Below are 17,936 nucleotides of genomic sequence, written 5' to 3'. Positions count from 1 at the left end.
TCTCGCACGCACTCTTTGTCGTGTCGTTTAATATTATCGGCGTCTGCCGGAGGAGAGCCATACTGACTTAGTATCGGGTATAACTGTAGAGTTGCGGTGTCCGCAGCAACTCACAACGTTCCCCCTCGTTTTGCTTTAGTTTTGTTTTTTATACCCGATACTCAAAATGAGTATTGGGGTATATTAGATTTGTGGTAAAAGTGGATGTGTGTAACGTCCAAAAGGAATCGTTTCCGACCCCATAAAGTATATATATTCTTGATCAGCATCAATAGCCCAGTCGATTGAGCCATGTCTGTCTGTCCGTCTGTCCGTCCGTCCGACTGTCCGTCTGTCCGTCCCCTTCAGCGCCTAGTGCTCAAAGACTATAAGAGCGAGAGCAACGATGTTTTGGATCCAGACTTTTGTGATATGCCACTGCTACAAAACTATTTCAAAACTTCGCCCCGCCCACTTCCGCCCCCACAAAGGACGAAAATCTGTGGCATACACATTTTTAAAAATACGATAAAACCAAATCGTAGAGAATGACCATATCTTTTAGACTGCAGAATCTGAATTGGATCGTATTATTATTATAGCCAGCATCAAGAAAACAATTTCCTTTTTTCTCGCCCTGTCTCTCTCTAACACACACGTAGCATAGGTGGCTTTGCTTAGAGTAAAACATTAGCGCCTAGATCTCAGAGACTATAAAAGCTAGAGCAAACAAATTTGGTATCCACACTCCTAACATATCGGATCGAGACGAGTTTGTTTCAAAGTTTCGCCACAACCCCTTCCGCCCCCGCAAAGGACGAAAATCTGGGGATATTCACAAATCTCAGAGACTATTATTGCTAGAGTAACCAAATTTGGTATCCGCACTCCTGTTAGATCTTACTATAAAACTTATATCTCAAAATTTCGCCTCACCCCCTTCCGCCCACACAAAGGACGAAAATCTGTTGCATCCACAATATTGCAGATTCAAGAAAACTAAAAACGCAGAATCATAGATAACGACCATATCTATCAGACTGCTGAATGTGGATCAGATCAGATAATTTGTATAGCCAAAAGGAACAAATCAATTTGCACTGGCTACGCAGCGCCCGACGTCACGCTCAGACTGATTTTCTGTCTCTCTCGCACGCACTCTTTGTCGTGTCGTTTAATATTATCGGCGTCTGCCGGAGGAGAGCCATACTGACTTAGTATCGGGTATAACTGTAGAGTTGCGGTGTCCGCAGCAACTCACAATGTTCCACCTCGTTTTTTTTATACCCGATACTCAAAATGAGTATTGGGGTATATTAGATTAGTGGTGAAAATGGATGTGTGTAACGTCCAGAAGGAATCGTTTCCAACCCCATAAAGTATATATATTCTTGATCAGCATCAATAGCCGATTCGATTGAGCCCTGTCTGTCTGTCCGTCTGTCCGTCCGTCCGTCTGTCCGTCTGTCCGTCCCTATTAGCGCCTAGTGCTCACAGACTATAAGAGCTAGAGCAACGATGTTTTGGATCCAGACTTCTGTGATATGTCACTGCTACAAAAATATTTCAAAACTTCGCCCCGCCCACTTCCGCCCCCACAAAGGACGAAAATCTGTGGCATCCACAATTTTAAAGATATGAAAAAACCAAAAACGCAGAATCGTAGAGAATGACCATATCTTTTAGACTGCAGAATCTGAATTGAATCGTGTTATTATTATAGCCAGCACCAAGAAAACAATTTCATTTTTTCTCGCCTGTCTCTCTCTAACACACACGTAGCATAGGTGGCTTTGCTTAGAGTAAAACATTAGCGCCTAGATCTCAGAGACTATAAAAGCTAGAGCAACCAAATTTGGTATCCACACTCCTATCATATCGGACCGAGACGAGTTTGTTTCAAAATTTCGCCACAACCCCTTCCGCCCCCGCAAAGGACGAAAATCTGGGGATATTCAAAAATCTCAGAGACTATTAACGCTAGAGTAACCAAATTTGGTATCCGCACTCCTGTTAGATCTCACTATAAAACTTATATCTCAAAATTTCGCCCCACCCCCTTCCGCCCACACAAAGGACGAAAATCTGTTGCATCCACAATATTGCAGATTCGAGAAAACTAAAAACGCAGAATCATAGATAACGACCATATCTATTAGATTGCTGAATGTAGATCAGATCAGATAATTTTTATAGCCAAAAGGAACAAATCAATTTGCACTGGCTACGCAGCGCCCGACGTCACGCTCAGACTGATTTTCTGTCTCTCTCGCACGCACTCTTTGTCGTGTCGTTTAATATTAGCGGCGTCTGCCGGAGGAGAGCCATACTGGCTTAGTATCGGGTATAACTGTAGAGTTGCGGTGTCCGCAGCAACTCACAACGTTCCCCCTCGTTTTGCTTTAGTTTTGTTTTTTATACCCGATACTCAAAATGAGTATTGGGGTATATTAGATTTGTGGTAAAAGTGGATGTGTGTAACGTCCAAAAGGAATCGTTTCCGACCCCATAAAGTATATATATTCTTGATCAGCATCAATAGCCGAGTCGATTGAGCCATGTCTGTCTGTCCGTCTGTCCGTCTGTCCGTCCGTCCGTCTGTCCGTCTGTCCGTCCCCTTCAGCGCCTAGTGCTCAAAAACTATAAGAGCGAGAGCAACGATGTTTTGGATCCAGACTTTTGTGATATGTCACTGCTACAAAACTATTTCAAAACTTCGCCCCGCCCACTTCCGCCCCCACAAAGGACGAAAATCTGTGGCATCCACATTTTTAAAAATACGATAAAACCAAATCGTAGAGAATGACCATATCTTTTAGACTGCAGAATCTGAATTGGATCGTATTATTACTATAGCCAGCATCAAGAAAACAATTTCATTTTTTCTCGCCCTGTCTCTCTCTAACACACACTTAGCATAGGTGGCTTTGCTTAGAGTAAAACATTAGCGCCTAGATCTCAGAGACTATAAAAGCTAGAGCAAACAAATTTGGTATCCACACTCCTAACATATCGGACCGAGACGAGTTTGTTTCAAAATTTCGCCACAACCCCTTCCGCCCCCGCAAAGGACGAAAATCTGGGGATATTCAAAAATCTCAGAGACTATTAAGGCTAGAGTAACCAAATTTGGTATCCGCACTCCTGTTAGATCTTACTATAAAACGTGTATCTCAAAATTTCGCCCCACCCCCTTCCGCCCACACAAAAGACGAAAATCTGTTGCATCCACAATATTGCACATTCGAGAAAACTAAAAACGCAGAATCATAGATAATGACCATATCTATCAGATTGCTGAATCTGGATCAGATCAGATCATTTTTATAGCCAAAAGGAACAAATCAATTTGCACTGGCTACGCAGCGCCCGACGTCACGCTCAGACTGATTTTCTGTCTCTCTCGCACGCACTCTTTGTCGTGTCGTTTAATATTAGCGGCGTCTGCCGCAGGAGAGCCATACTGGCTTAGTATCGGGTATAACTGTAGAGTTGCGGTGTCCGCAGCAACTCACAACGTTCCCCCTCGTTTTGCTTTAGTTTTGTTTTTTATACCCGATACTCAAAATGAGTATTGGGGTATATTAGATTTGTGGTAAAAGTGGATGTGTGTAACGTCCAAAAGGAATCGTTTCCGACCCCATAAAGTATATATATTCTTGATCAGCATCAATAGCCGAGTCGATTGAGCCATGTCTGTCTGTCCGTCTGTCCGTCTGTCCGTCCGTCCGTCTGTCCGTCTGTCCGTCCCCTTCAGCGCCTAGTGCTCAAAAACTATAAGAGCGAGAGCAACGATGTTTTGGATCCAGACTTTTGTGATATGTCACTGCTACAAAACTATTTCAAAACTTCGCCCCGCCCCCTTCCGCCCCCACAAAGGACGAAAATCTGTGGCATCCACATTTTTAAAAATACGATAAAACCAAATCGTAGAGAATGACCATATCTTTTAGACTGCAGAATCTGAATTGGATCGTATTATTACTATAGCCAGCATCAAGAAAACAATTTCATTTTTTCTCGCCCTGTCTCTCTCTAACACACACTTAGCATAAGTGGCTTTGCTTAGAGTAAAACATTAGCGCCTAGATCTCAGAGACTATAAAAGCTAGAGCAAACAAATTTGGTATCCACACTCCTAACATATCGGACCGAGACGAGGTTGTTTCAAAATTTCGCCACAACCCCTTCCGCCCCCGCCAAGGACGAAAAACTGGGGATATTCAAAAATCTCAGAGACTATTAAGGCTAGAGTAACCAAATTTGGTATCCGCACTCCTGTTAGATCTTACTATAAAACGTGTATCTCAAAATTTCGCCCCACCCCCTTCCGCCCACACAAAGGACGAAAATCTGTTGCATCCACAATATTGCACATTCGAGAAAACTAAAAACGCAGAATCATAGATAATGACCATATCTATCAGATTGCTGAATCTGGATCAGATCAGATCATTTTTATAGCCAAAAGGAACAAATCAATTTGCACTGGCTACGCAGCGCCCGACGTCACGCTCAGACTGATTTTCTGTCTCTCTCGCACGCACTCTTTGTCGTGTCGTTTAATATTAGCGGCGTCTGCCGCAGCAGAGCCATACTGGCTTAGTATCGGGTATAACTGTAGAGTTGCGGTGTCCGCAGCAACTCACAACGTTCCCCCTCGTTTTGCTTTAGTTTTGTTTTTTATACCCGATACTCAAAATGAGTATTGGGGTATATTAGATTTGTGGTAAAAGTGGATGTGTGTAACGTCCAAAAGGAATCGTTTCCGACCCCATAAAGTATATATATTCTTGATCAGCATCAATAGCCGAGTCGATTGAGCCATGTCTGTCTGTCCGTCTGTCCGTCTGTCCGTCCGTCCGTCTGTCCGTCCCCTTCAGCGCCTAGTGCTCAAAGACTATAAGAGCGAGAGCAACGATGTTTTGGATCCAGACTTTTGTGATATGTCACTGCTACAAAACTATTTCAAAACTTCGCCCCGCCCACTTCCGCCCCCACAAAGGACAAAAATCTGTGGCATCCACATTTTTAAAAATACGATAAAACCAAATCGTAGAGAATGACCATATCTTTTGGACTGCAGAATCTGAATTGGATCGTATTATTATTATAGCCAGCATCAAGAAAACAATTTCATTTTTTCTCGCCCTGTCTCTCTCTCTAACACACACTTAGCATAGGTGGCTTTGCTTAGAGTAAAACATTAGCGCCTAGATCTCAGAGACTATAAAAGCTAGAGCAAACAAATTTGGTATCCACACTCCTAACATATCGGACCGAGACGAGTTTGTTTCAAAATTTCGCCACAACCCCTTCCGCCACCGCAAAGGACGAAAATCTGGGGATATTCACAAATCTCAGAGACTATTAACGCTAGAGTAACCAAATTTGGTATCCGCACTCCTGTTAGATCTCACTATAAAACGTATATCTCAAAATTTCGCCCCACCCCCTTCCGCCCACACAAAGGACGAAAACCTGTTGCATCCACAATATTGCAGATTCGAGAAAACTAAAAACGCAGAATCATAGATAACGACCATATCTATCAGATTGCTGAATGTAGATCAGATCAGATAATTTTTATAGCCAAAAGGAACAAATCAATTTGCACTGGCTACGCAGCGGCCGACGTCACGCTCAGACTGATTTTCTGTCTCTCTCGCACGCACTCTTTGTCGTGTCGTTTAATATTAGCGGCGTCTGCCGGAGGAGAGCCATACTGGCTTAGTATCGGGTATAACTGTAGAGTTGCGGTGTCCGCAGCAACTCACAACGTTCCCCCTCGTTTTGCTTTAGTTTTGTTTTTTATACCCGATACTCAAAATGAGTATTGGGGTATATTAGATTTGTGGTAAAAGTGGATGTGTGTAACGTCCAAAAGGAATCGTTTCCGACCCCATAAAGTATATATATTCTTGATCAGCATCAATAGCCGAGTCGATTGAGCCATGTCTGTCTGTCCGTCTGTCCGTCTGTCCGTCCGTCCGTCTGTCCGTCTGTCCGTCCCCTTCAGCGCCTAGTGCTCAAAAACTATAAGAGCGAGAGCAACGATGTTTTGGATCCAGACTTTTGTGATATGTCACTGCTACAAAACTATTTCAAAACTTCGCCCCGCCCACTTCCGCCCCCACAAAGGACGAAAATCTGTGGCATCCACATTTTTAAAAATACGATAAAACCAAATCGTAGAGAATGACCATATCTTTTAGAATGCAGAATCTGAATTGGATCGTATTATTACTATAGCCAGCATCAAGAAAACAATTTCATTTTTTCTCGCCCTGTCTCTCTCTAACACACACTTAGCATAGGTGGCTTTGCTTAGAGTAAAACATTAGCGCCTAGATCTCAGAGACTATAAAAGCTAGAGCAAACAAATTTGGTATCCACACTCCTAACATATCGGACCGAGACGAGTTTGTTTCAAAATTTCGCCACAACCCCTTCCGCCCCCGCAAAGGACGAAAATCTGGGGATATTCAAAAATCTCAGAGTTTATTAAGGCTAGAAGAACCAAATTTGGTATCCGCACTCCTGTTAGATCTTACTATAAAACGTGTATCTCAAAATTTCGCCCCACCCCCTTCCGCCCACACAAAGGACGAAAATCTGTTGCATCCACAATATTGCACATTCGAGAAAACTAAAAACGCAGAATCATAGATAATGACCATATCTATCAGATTGCTGAATCTGGATCAGATCAGATCATTTTTATAGCCAAAAGGAACAAATCAATTTGCACTGGCTACGCAGCCCCCGACGTCACGCTCAGACTGATTTTCTGTCTCTCTCGCACGCACTCTTTGTCGTGTCGTTTAATATTAGCGGCGTCTGCCGGAGGAGAGCTATACTGGCTTAGTATCGGGTATAACTGTAGAGTTGCGGTGTCCGCAGCAACTCACAACGTTCCCCCTCGTTTTGCTTTAGTTTTGTTTTTTATACCCGATACTCAAAATGAGTATTGGGGTATATTAGATTTGTGGTAAAAGTGGATGTGTGTAACGTCCAAAAGGAATCGTTTCCGACCCCATAAAGTATATATATTCTTGATCAGCATCAATAGCCGAGTCGATTGAGCCATGTCTGTCTGTCCGTCTGTCCGTCCGTCCGTCTGTCCGTCTGTCCGTGCCCTTCAGCGCCTAGTGCTCAAAGACTATAAGAGCGAGAGCAACGATGTTTTGGATCCAGACTTTTGTGATATGTCACTGCTACAAAACTATTTCAAAACTTCGCCCCGCCCACTTCCGCCCCCACAAAGGACGAAAATCTGTGGCATCCACATTTTTAAAAATACGATAAAACCAAATCGTAGAGAATGACCATATCTTTTAGACTGCAGAATCTGAATTGGATCGTATTATTATTATAGCCAGCATCAAGAAAACAATTTCATTTTTTCTCGCCCTGTCTCTCTCTAACACACACTTAGCATAGGTGGCTTTGCTTAGAGTAAAACATTAGCGCCTAGATCTCAGAGACTATAAAAGCTAGAGCAAACAAATTTGGTATCCACACTCCTAACATATCGGACCGAGACGAGTTTGTTTCAAAATTTCGCCACAACCCCTTCCGCCCCCGCAAAGGACGAAAATCTGGGGATATTCACAAATCTCAGAGACTATTAACGCTAGAGTAACCAAATTTGGTATCCGCACTCCTGTTAGATCTCACTATAAAACGTATATCTCAAAATTTCGCCCCACCCCCTTCCGCCCACACAAAGGACGAAAACCTGTTGCATCCACAATATTGCAGATTCGAGAAAACTAAAAACGCAGAATCATAGATAACGACCATATCTATCAGATTGCTGAATGTAGATCAGATCAGATAATTTTTATAGCCAAAAGGAACAAATCAATTTGCACTGGCTACGCAGCGGCCGACGTCACGCTCAGACTGATTTTCTGTCTCTCTCGCACGCACTCTTTGTCGTTTCGTTTAATATTAGCGGCGTCTGCCGGAGGAGAGCCATACTGGCTTAGTATCGGGTATAACTGTAGAGTTGCGGTGTCCGCAGCAACTCACAACGTTCCCCCTCGTTTTGCTTTAGTTTTGTTTTTTATACCCGATACTCAAAATGAGTATTGGGGTATATTAGATTTGTGGTAAAAGTGGATGTGTGTAACGTCCAAAAGGAATCGTTTCCGACCCCATAAAGTATATATATTCTTGATCAGCATCAATAGCCGAGTCGATTGAGCCATGTCTGTCTGTCCGTCTGTCCGTCCGTCCGTCTGTCCGTCTGTCCGTCCCCTTCAGCGCCTAGTGCTCAAAAACTATAAGAGCGAGAGCAACGATGTTTTGGATCCAGACTTTTGTGATATGTCACTGCTACAAAACTATTTCAAAACTTCGCCCCGCCCACTTCCGCCCCCACAAAGGACGAAAATCTGTGGCATCCACATTTTTAAAAATACGATAAAACCAAATCGTAGAGAATGACCATATCTTTTAGACTGCAGAATCTGAATTGGATCGTATTATTATTATAGCCAGCATCAAGAAAACAATTTCATTTTTTCTCGCCCTGTCTCTCTCTAACACACACTTAGCATAGGTGGCTTTGCTTAGAGTAAAACATTAGCGCCTAGATCTCAGAGACTATAAAAGCTAGAGCAAACAAATTTGGTATCCACACTCCTAACATATCGGACCGAGACGAGTTTGTTTCAAAATTTCGCCACAACCTTTTCCGCCCCCGCAAAGGACGAAAATCTGGGGATATTCACAAATCTCAGAGACTATTAACACTAGAGTAACCAAATTTGGTATCCGCACTCCTGTTAGATCTCACTATAAAACGTATATCTCAAAATTTCGCCCCACCCCCTTTCGCCCACACAAAGGACGAAAATCTGTTGCATCCACAATATTGCACATTCGAGAAAACTAAAAACGCAGAATCATAGATAACGACCATATCTATCAGATTGCTGAATGTAGATCAGATCAGATAATTTTTATAGCCAAAAGGAACAAATCAATTTGCACTGGCTACGCAGCGCCCAGACGTCACGCTCAGGCTGATTTTCTGTCTCTCTCGCACGCACTCTTTGTCGTTTCGTTTAATATTAGCGGCGTCTGCCGGAGGAGAGCCATACTGGCTTAGTATCGGGTATAACTGTAGAGTTGCGGTGTCCGCAGCAACTCACAACGTTCCCCTCGTTTTGCTTTAGTTTTGTTTTTTATACCCGATACTCAAAATGAGTATTGGGGTATATTAGATTTGTGGTAAAAGTGGATGTGTGTAACGTCCAAAAGGAATCGTTTCCGACCCCATAAAGTATATATATTCTTGATCAGCATCAATAGCCGAGTCGATTGAGCCATGTCTGTCTGTCCGTCTGTCCGTCTGTCCGTCCGTCCGTCTGTCCGTCTGTCCGTCCCCTTCAGCGCCTAGTGCTCAAAGACTATAAGAGCGAGAGCAACGATGTTTTGGATCCAGACTTTTGTGATATGTCACTGCTACAAAACTATTTCAAAACTTCGCCCCGCCCACTTCCGCCCCCACAAAAGACGAAAATCTGTGGCATCCACATTTTTAAAAATACGATAAAACCAAATCGTAGAGAATGACCATATCTTTTAGACTGCAGAATCTGAATTGGATCGTATTATTATTATAGCCAGCATCAAGAAAACAATTTCATTTTTTCTCGCCCTGTCTCTCTCTAACACACACTTAGCATAGGTGGCTTTGCTTAGAGTAAAACATTAGCGCCTAGATCTCAGAGACTATAAAAGCTAGAGCAAACAAATTTGGTATCCACACTCCTAACATATCGGACCGAGACGAGTTTGTTTCAAAATTTCGCCACAACCCCTTCCGCCCCCGCAAAGGACGAAAATCTGGGGATATTCACAAATCTCAGAGACTATTTAGGCTAGAGTAACCAAATTTGGTATCCGCACTCCTGTTAGATCTTACTATAAAACGTGTATCTCAAAATTTCACCCCACCCCCTTCCGCCCACACAAAGGACGAAAATCTGTTGCATCCACAATATTGCAGATTCGAGAAAACTAAAAACGCAGAATCATAGATAACGACCATATCTATCAGACTGCTGAATGTGGATCAGATCAGATAATTTTTATAGCCAAAAGGAACAAATCAATTTGCTCTGGCTACGCAGCGCCCGACGTCACGCTCAGACTGATTTTCTGTCTCTCTCGCACGCACTCTTTGTCGTGTCGTTTAATATAAGCTGCGTCTGCCGGAGGAGAGGCATACTGACTAAGTATCGGGTATAAATGGTCCCTGCGGTGTACGCAGCAACTCACAACGTTCCCCCTCGTTTTAATTCCATTTATTTGCCCGTATTTACAACTTGTTTTATACTTAAAGCAAACTATATTAAAGGTTAGGCTATGCAAGCCCAACATGTGTGGTACGGCCGTGAAGCAATGCTTCACACATGTGCAGGCTTCGTTTAGACTAACTGGACTCTTGTCTGGTGCTCAATAGCGCGCAGTTCCTTCATAATGGTCGCCGCGAAGTAGCTCGTCGCCTCCCAGTTTTCCGGGGACAGGAGCATGCACGGCACCAAGCTCTGCTTGACTACGGCTCCACCCAGCGCTTCTTCTAGCCGCTGGCGCTGCGCTGCGAACCTGCCACACGAAAATATCGCATGCTCGGCATCCTCCTCCACGTAGTGCCCGCACCAAGAGCATTCTGCGGAGTCCGCGTGCCCGAAGCGATGAAGGTAGCTTCGGAAGCAGCCGTGACCACTGAGGAGCTGAGTCAGGTAAAAGTTGACCTGCCCGTGCTTCCTGTTTACCCACGCGTCGATGGACGGGATAAGCTGGTGGGTCCAACGCCCCTTAGTGGTCGTGTCCCAGCGCTGTTGCCACCTTCTGAGGCTCTCCTGTTTGCACGCCATGCGTACCTGCCTTTTCGCATCCACGTCCATTCCTCTGCCATGTGTTTCCTGGTAGTAAGTGGACCGTTCCTCCGCCAGGAATTCCAGGGGTGCTATGCCCGCGATCACGTGTGCTGCCTCGTCCGAGACCGTTCGGAAGGCACTGGTGATCCGAATCGAAGAGAGGCGGTGCGTGGCTGCCAGACCCCGTGCGTAGCTCGCTGTCTGAAGGGCCTTTGCCCAGATTGGCGCCGCATATAGCATCCCCGATCTCGTGACACTCGTTAGCAGTTGTCGCCGCCATTGCTTTGGTCCTCGGGTGTTCAGCATTAGCCTCAAGAGCGCACCGTTGGTGGTCGCCGCCTTCGTGCCCATGTAGGCCAAGTGCTCCCGAAAGCAGAGACGTGTGTCCACCAGGACACCAAGGTATTTGATAGCGCGCTTAGACGAAACCAGGGTACCTGCCACCGAGATGTTGGCCGTCTCGACTTTCTTCCGGCTGGATACCAGCACGAGTTCGAGCCCGACCAGGTCCAGCCACTGTTGAATGCGCGCTATCGTCTGGTTGCAGGTCGTTTCCACGACGGACAGGTCTTTTGCCACCTCTAGGACAGCCACATCGTCTGCAAAACCCACCATGTGTACTCCGTGGGGGAGGCTGAGTCGTAAGATGCCGTCGTACATTGCGTTCCACAGAGTGGGGCCAAGCACTGAACCCTGCGGGACGCCTGCCGATACCTCGTATTCCTCCGTGCTAGCCTGCGTGTCGTACAAAAGCAGCCTTCTCTCAAAGTAGCTTTGTACCATCCGCTGCAGGTACCTGGGTGTGTCGAAACTCTCCAGCGCCCTTAGGATGCAGCTCCACCTCGCCGTGTTGAACGCGTTCTTAATGTCTAGAGTGACTACTAGGCAATACTCTTTCCCGCCGCCTTTCCACCGAGTGCCGGCAATTGCACCGGAGGCAATGTCCACCACCTTACGAACGGCGTCTATCGTGGATCGGGCCTTGCGAAAGCCGTATTGGTGCGGTGAGAGGTCACCAGCCTCCGCGATGGAGCGTTACAGCTGCGCGCAAACCACCTTCTCAAGCAGTTTACCCGCGGTGTCGATCAGGCAGATAGGCCTATACGACGACGCTGTCCCCGGCGGCTTGCCTGGCTTGGGAATAAGCACTAGCTTCTGTATTTTCCACCTCACAGGGAACACTCCTTCACGAAGGCACTGATTGAGCAGCTTGAGTTCGGGATAGAGTCCAGCCCAGGAGCCTTGTTCGGGCTGATGCTCCTGGCTGCGCGTTCGACTTCCTCGAGTGACACCTCCTCGATGTGTGCCTGACTGGGCGGTTGCAGTTTGAGGCAGCGGACATCCCCGATGTGGTCAGCCCTGTACGGAAAAAGTTCCTCCACGATGGATCTTGACGTGTCGGGGTCCGATGGGGGTGCCTGACTCTTGGCGCAAAGTTTGTTCGTCACCAACTTGTACGCCCTTCCCCATGGGTCCTGCTCCTCAGAGTCGCATAACTTGAGGAAGCACTGGCGCTTGCTATCCCTAATTGCCGCCTTGAGGGCCCTTCTGCAGTCCCTAAACGTGGATTGCCATTGCGGAAAGGCAGTGCTTCCGCGCGAGCGCTGGTAGCGGCGTCGAGCTTGGTTGCATTCCCGGCGTAGCGCGGCAATGTCTTCGTTCCACCAGAACACAGGTTGGTGGTGGCGACCGTAGTGCTTCCTCTGCGCCATGGTGGCAGTGCATGCTGCCTCCAGATGCTCCATGACATGGTTGGCCATGCATTCAGCATTTCCATTCGCCGTGAGGTTGGATATAAGCTCCATGAACAGGGCCGTATTGAGCGTTTTGGCGCGATAGCATCTCCATCTGGGCGCAGCTGTCTCTACGCTAGACGTCTGTTGGCCTATGTCCCATATAATTTCCCTGTGGTCGCTCCCTGTGTAGATGCTGCTGATGCTCCAGCCCGATGCATTAAAAAGTGAGCTGCTGACAAATGTAAGGTCGATGACAGATCCTATTCCTGCTCTGGAGAAGGTATGCTGGTTTCCCTCGTTGAGGAGCGCGATGTCCAGGGGCGCAATGATCTCCAGCAGAGCTCTACCTCTCGCATTCGTCGCCACGCTTCCCCACTCCTCAGCCCACGCGTTGAAGTCCCCTCCAATGGCTACTGGGTGACGTCCTCTAGCATCAGCCGCTAGGTTGTCTAGAGTACCTGCGAACTCGGAGAGCGTCAGGCTTGGGGCGAGGTAGACCTATGGCACCGATGGGTCCACTATAAAGACTTATCCTGGGCATCCCGCGATGGCCGGGAATTTCATCCAGACGATAGTCGCTGGGGTTATACCGCCCCTTCTCGGTAGCCAGCGCCCCGTTAAAGGTTACGCCGCCGTAGCGCTGGGGTTGGCAGGAGGACAGATCCGGGACCCGTTGTGTACCCGATGGCCTCAGAAAGCGCCGATGTGCTGTGTGAGCCTCTAAATATCCCCATCAGTTCCACATTGCCAAATCCTATAGACCCGAGGTGAGGGGACCGAGAAGTCATGGTATACTTCTAGGATGTATGATGCAGCGCCATCTGCCGGTGCTCGTCTTCCTTTACGTGCTACGTAGCAGCGCCCTCTGTCGGTGGGACACGCCTGCGATGAGTAGGCTATCGCCGTCTTGTAGCCCTGGTCAGCAGCTGTTGCTCTGATCAGGAAAATAGACATACAGAAAAACGTGGAGCTCATCTTAAAGAAGCTGAGGCAACTGGTGCATTATGTCGGGCGTTAAAATGGCCAACCTACGCATACTCGCGCGGTGCAGGCAACTCAGTTGCCTGACATGGTAACTCCGTCGCCATCCATCTTGAGCCGGTGAGAGGAGGAGAGAAACTCACCCCGGGAGCTTCGTGAGTGTTATGAGTGAGTTGGAGTTTGAGTGACAAACCCCAAATTAATTTAGCCATGGCAGATTGCTTTAAAATCCTGATTGACGACCTTCTTGGGTTTGGACACGGTCTGCTCGGACCAGGAGTCCAAAGTAAAGCTCAGTAGGCATCGCGCCCATAGGGTAAGTATGGGTGGATGTACGCTCGCTTACCGTTGATCACTCTCTCTTTGAGTTATAGCCAGTCACTTCACTCAGTGGCTGCTACCGCCGACGCGGAAGAAAAGAACCACCAGCCTGGATCGGAGGCGGGCACAACGAGGAGGAGCTCGACCTGCCCTGATAGCCAGAACGGTACCTCGTCAGCCCAGGGCCTATTCCACCCCCGGCGGCTCCGCAGACACACGGAGCGCGTCGCAAACACAGGAGCAACGGAGGCGCGCGACCGACCCGGGTTTTTTCACACTCAACCTCCAACTCCAGTGTTTGCTAGTGTGCGTGTGCGTGTGCGAGTGCGAGTGGCGACAAAATGTGAAGGAAGCGCTGCAGATGAGGTCAGGATATGGCAGACAGGCCATAAAATATTGGGCCCAGATTCGATTACATCGGTATGCCATTAAGGAACAGCAAGCACTGCACTTTGCTAAGCAAACAGCTCGGGGAGACACAGAGAGGGAGATGGATTGCACTCGTTGCTGCATATTTGGCAGGGACAGGAACTGAAACAGAAGCAAGAACAGGAGCTGTATTGGGATGGGATGGATAGATGGATGACGAAATCGTGTAGAATTGTTGTCCATGCTTGGGGCATGGCCAGAGGGGGTTCGCTTATCATTCTACTCGCACTACACAAGTTATCTGCTATGGGGCGAGCGACGACACTCCGGGCAGATAATCATGGGCCCACCCCAAAACAAACATGTTGAATTTCCCCCCCAATAGTCTTTTTCTTTCTCTCTCTCTGGTTCTCTGGTGAGAGAGAGTGCTGGAGGGTAATCCACCACAGTGAGCTATGCGCAAGAGCGATGCTCCCCACCAGGCGGCACTCTCTCACAACAATAGCGTCATCGTAAAATATTTGCCGTATATTGCTGTTACCACTGCCCCAATGTATGGATTGGCGGCGTTTCTTTTGCTTGTCCTATGCTGCAACACCCACACCCACACATACACAGGCAAACAAATAAGGTTAAAATTTGAAATCAATAAAAATTATTAAACCGATCTAAAATTAGAGCAGGCAACTGATACTCGCACATCAAATAGTACAGGAAATACAATGCACGAGTACACTATTTTGGAGTTGGATTTAGGGGCAAGACCCTGACTGAGGCTGACAAATCATGCGAGCAATCCAAATCGAAACGACCTCCCCCGGTGCGTTATTCATTGAGCCTGCCATCCATCCATACATCCACACATCCCATTATAAGTTTTCAAATTGCTTGCCAAACTGATTGACACAGCCTCGACTGGCGGCAGGCGACTGTCGGCTGGCGGAGCGTATGATGGAAACTTACAAACAATACTATGCAAAATCGAACTACAACTAGACTATAGATCTAACTAGGGCTAAGAGTTTCAGGACTGGCAAGTAAATTAAATGAGGAATATAGGAATGTTGGTCACTGGACTCGTATACCAATTACATATATATAGATAGGAAATTGGAAAAGACACGAGTAGGAAGTTGAATGAAAAGAGAAGGATAATGTTAATGTTAATGTTAATGCATACAACACACACAAGACAGAGAACTGTTTACCGACTAGTGAGAGTAGAGTACTCACTGGCTACACAAGGCATACACTGGCTAAACAAATCAGAAATCAATATACATATATCAATATCGCTTACAGCTCTCCCATCTTCTGGAGTGTGTGTCTTCGTGTGGGGGTGATTATGGATAGATGGGCGAGTGGCCCAGTGTCCGTGTCGTTGAGTGGTTGAGAGTGCTCACCCGTTTTGTTTAGACGATGAATTTTGAATGATTTTCGCTGACGAACTGGCGGCGTATGAAAATTGCTTCTCCTCCTGCTGCTGCTGCTGCTGCTCCTCCTCCTTCGCTTCCTGTTCTATTAGCCGCAACAATTTGTTGGCTCACTCACACGCGCGCACGCACACACACACACACCGAATGCACTGACTCACAGAGAAGCTACATGTGTGAGTGTGGGGGGGCAGTGTTGTATTGTTACTTATATTGCTGTTGTTGCAGTCGTCAGGCGGTGGCGTTGTCGGCTCAATGGGCATTTCCTTTTCCGTCTGGCCCTCTCCTACCTGTCTCCTTCGGCTGCCTGCTGTTTGCTGCTTGCTGCTTGCACTAATTTAGTTGATTGCACTTTTTAGTTAGTTTGTTGACTTCTGCGGTGCTTGTTAGTGGCCCTCTGTAGTTGGCTAATTGCATTTTGTGTTTGATGTTAACCGGTTTGGTTTTGTTTTATGTACATGGCTGCGTGCGTGTAGAGGGAGATAATTAAATCGAGACCGTGCCGCATCAGTTAAGAACTCTCTTCTCTCAAACTTAATAAACTAATTAAAATATGCCCGCTTTTTTTGTACTTGTTCTTGTTGTTTCATTGTTGTGCGCTTTGAGTTTTTTTAGTGGCTCGTGCCCAACGACGATTTTATAACGATGGGAGTTTGGGGCATGCTCCACGCTCCCTACTCCGGCGCGGTAGGGGTCTACAACATTATGCTGGCACCACCTTCTGCTTTACCATCCTATCCTGCTTTACCGTACAGCTTATAGCTTTTCCAACTTAATGTCTCCCTGTAAGCGTATGCGTATTTGTATGTGTTGTGTATGTGTATTCGTGTGTGGGAGCTCTCGTTCGTGTATCGGTGGGTGGCTGGGGCAGCGTTCCGTTGTGGGGTATATCCCGCATGGCTTATACATATGTAGGTTGAAGCAATTTATAATAATTTTCCTTTTTTCCTCAATCGATACACCGTTTAGTGGGGCAACAACACTTCACCGCACTTCACTTGTCCGCTCTTTGATTGATGAATAGTACATGCAGACTATTACATATATGTATGTACATATGTATGTGTATCGGCTGAGTATTCGGGGAGTGAATCCCTCAACTAGCGGTATTTATTGGATTTCTTTCGGATATCATTTAGTTTTTCTCATGTGCGGCACTTGGTTTTCTCTCCCGTTTTAGTTTCTTTTTCCACAATTTACAGGAAATCACTTTTCTGTATCCAGGGAGCAGCCTCTAGCGCAATTGCTGCTACACACGCATACAAAAACACACTCACGTTTACGTTCACATTCACATTTACATTAACATTAAGATGTATAAATACGAGTGCACACACACACACACAGATACTAATTTGGATTTGATCTATTTTAAAGACAATCGTAAGTGTTGATGGCACTTTTTCTGCCTTCTATTTCACTTTTCTCGTTTCGAATGCAATTAAGCTGAATTTTTCTTGGCCTTATACATTTCTCAGTCAGATACATATACATATACTGATTGTGTGTGTATGTATACGTGTGAGGGAATTCGAGTGTGTGCTGGTGTGTATATTCCTAACCCAAAAATTGGTTGTGCGGCAGCTGAGGTGGCCCGTTTTCGGCAACGCCGTTGTCCAACTAACTACCCTCAAAGAACTGAGCGCCGCTCGTCCGTGCCAGTCGCTGTTATAGTCGCTACTAGTGGTGAGTTTTCCGACCTCTCAGCCTCTAGCCTAGGCATAGTAGGCGAACAAACGACAGCCGGAGAGAGCGGCCAATTACAATCAATGAATTTTCCTATCGGCGCTCGCGCACTTTTCCGAGTGCTGGCATTTCTCTGTACGACAGATAAATTCCGCCATTCCAAAATCAAACCACATCCACATTGCGTTATGCTCAAAGAAAATTCTGTTACGTTCTCACTTACGTGCACTATTCAATTTTGGCAATGCTGCGCGCCAAAGATTTAAACTGTTTCCTGCCCGCAAAAGTATGCTACAATTTCGTATTCTTCTGAACAACAAGCAACACGCAAAAACCATATGTATGTTGTAACGAACCTGCTTCTTGGTTCGCTTGAGTTTGCTGGGCTCGCTCAGCGGTCGGCCGATTCGTCGCAACGTATTTTTATTGTTGCCCCCAACGACAAATGATAAGACCTTCCTTTTCTTTAATCGAATTTCTCTTTATTCGTACTTATATTAGGACTTAGGGCTAGATGCTACAATTCAGCTTAT

The 17,936-nt window shown here is 46.4% G+C and overlaps 1 protein-coding gene across 1 annotated transcript in view; it reads right to left on the bottom strand.

The window, feature by feature from the left end:
* Window positions 1-17,372, bottom strand: part of LOC117185877 (myosin-9-like) — a 100,878-nt gene extending 83,506 nt beyond the window's left edge. Inside the window, exons 1-2 of the mRNA XM_033397148.1 lie at window positions 17,280-17,372; window positions 15,688-16,179 (exon numbers count right to left, since the gene is read on the bottom strand). The gene's annotated coding sequence lies outside the window, so the exon portion shown is untranslated. The remainder of the gene's footprint in view (window positions 1-15,687; window positions 16,180-17,279) is intronic.
* Between the last annotated feature and the right edge of the window lie 564 nt (window positions 17,373-17,936).

Source organism: Drosophila miranda (genome assembly GCF_003369915.1).
Source record: "Drosophila miranda strain MSH22 chromosome Y unlocalized genomic scaffold, D.miranda_PacBio2.1 Contig_Y2_pilon, whole genome shotgun sequence".
Lineage (NCBI taxonomy): Eukaryota > Metazoa > Arthropoda > Insecta > Diptera > Drosophilidae > Drosophila > Drosophila miranda.
Note: the sequence above shows the minus strand (reverse complement) of the source record. Positions and strands in the feature narration are given on the sequence as shown.